This window comes from Hipposideros armiger, unplaced genomic scaffold (assembly GCF_001890085.2).
Source record: "Hipposideros armiger isolate ML-2016 unplaced genomic scaffold, ASM189008v1 scaffold_148, whole genome shotgun sequence".
NCBI lineage: Eukaryota > Metazoa > Chordata > Mammalia > Chiroptera > Hipposideridae > Hipposideros > Hipposideros armiger.
The window spans coordinates 2,962,147-2,964,270 of record NW_017731498.1 but is presented as its reverse complement, the minus strand read 5'-3'; the positions used below and the strand labels follow the sequence as shown (position 1 = coordinate 2,964,270).

The 2,124-nt window shown below is 37.1% G+C and overlaps 1 protein-coding gene across 1 annotated transcript in view; it reads right to left on the bottom strand.

The window, feature by feature from the left end:
- MED4 (mediator complex subunit 4) overlaps positions 1–2,124 on the bottom strand; it is a 34,206-nt gene that overhangs the window by 7,834 nt on the left and 24,248 nt on the right. The gene's annotated exons all lie outside the window — the stretch shown is intronic.

Genomic DNA, 2,124 nt, shown 5'->3' with positions numbered 1-2,124 from the left:
CTGTGGTTTGGTGGTAACATATTCATTGCCATGTCATTTGACTGCCAGGGATACTGTGGAGCGAGGACATCTGGAGAAAAGAAGCACATATAAGAACATTCCTACCAGTAATTAATTTACTTCTAAATAACTCTTCTCTTCATGCAAATAATTTGGAATAAATATTTTAAGGCTAGCAATCAAAATACACATTAGGCCAAATTAATAAAGGTCAAATTTATCAAGGAAAATCATGTTTTAGTAACTAGAACCTATTTTATTTGTAAAAAATCATACTTTACCATAAGTAACTATTCATATTGTCAGTTGACATAATTTTTCTTTTGCAAGACATTCACAAAGACAAATCAAATATTTCCTATATCTCTATATAGTATTGGGTTGTTGGAAAAATCATGACATTTTTTTCTGTTTATCATTGTAAAAATGCGTCATGACTTTTCCAACACCCAATATATATACATATAATGTATATTAGATCATATATATTACTTTCTATGTATTTTATGATATATTAGAAATAGCTAATGTATATTATACTATATTACATATTACAAGGTTAAACTGCCTTTTAGGCTTCAAATCCACTCTTCTCCCTGGACCTGAAAACATACATGTCCGTTGCCAGCAGACACAGTGCTAGTAAGCTCTTGTCAGTAGAGGGCGCTGGAGGGACTCTCCTGGAAGAACAGGCCCCTTTTCCTGGGTCTGGTGTCTTCCTTCTTACAGCTATGGTGCCTGACCAGCGTGCAGGACTTCACGTGGGGCTCACCCCCTAGCCAGTTTCGGTGGCATCCCAGAGGATGGTTTCCAGTAAGTTTCACCATTCCCCCAACAGGTGGCTTTCCAGCAAGTCTCCCAGAACCCTAGAGGGTAATTCCTGCTTGCCAGCTCATTTAACTTCTGTGAAACCTCATCTAACTTCTCTGCCATCCAGCGGGCCACAGCTATACCTCCCCTGCCGAGGGTGCCATGATATGAACACAGGCCTTGGGATGGGGCTGGGAGGAGCATCTTCTCCACTAGTCCCTTTCCTTGGGTACTCTGTGTGGTCCCAGAGGTAGCAGCTGGTCTCCGTATCTGTTATTCCTCTATTTTTAAAAAACAGTTCTCTTTACCCAATAGTAGTTAGTATCTTGTTACTATACTAGTTAATAATTCTTTAAATTTTCCTTGTTCATATTGCTGGCGTGGTTTCTGCCTCCTGACTGGCAAATGACACACTACAGTCACAGAGAGAAAAACGAGGAGATGCCCAGGGAAACTAATGCCGTGAGTTCCCAGCTTGTACTTTAGATAATGAACAAAACTGATGCCTACAAAACATTTTTAGTAACAGAGACATCCTTACAATCAGACGCTAAGCAAAAAAAACCTAGATTTTTTAACAATGTAAATAATACAGGGGAAAAAATCAAATAGGTAAAATATTAAAAGTGCCTGCTCAAAGGAGTAATTTTTTTTCCTTGTTTAGCTTTTTAAATGTTCTACTAAATCGAAACAAGTCACCTACAAAAGATAAAATATGGGGAACATAAATATAATAGCATAAAACCTATATGCAAAACTTGAGGAGGGCTAAAGCTCACAATGAACCAAGTCTCCCCAAAATGTATTTTATAATGTTATTAAAAGCCTATAATAAGCTTTGTTATTCATTTTGATAATGGAGAAGTTTTTCAAGAGTGTGTTCACTTTATCATCTTTAAACTGTACATATGTATTTTTCATTCTGTTTATATAGTATTTTTCACAATTTAGAAAAAGGTATGTTTAGAGTAACAACAATAAAATAGAGGTCCAATGCCTGAGGAAAACAGCACATTAACAAATGAGACAGAGAAGTCAATTCATTCTGATCTCATAACCTGCACCTAGAACATAGAACAGTCTTGAAGCTAGAGTAAGTAAAAAAGCAGGATAATTGGCAGAAAACCTAGCTATTATGATGAGTTAGGTCTGGTACCTCAAATTTGTTCAACAGCCCAAACCATTATCTCTTTGAAAGCATTCTTCTAGTTACCATTACCTGGCAATCTGCCTGCTGCAAGTGCATCCCCAGGTAAATGACCATTCACACCATTGGTGGAAGGATTGTTCATCTGACCCAATAATCCACTTCTC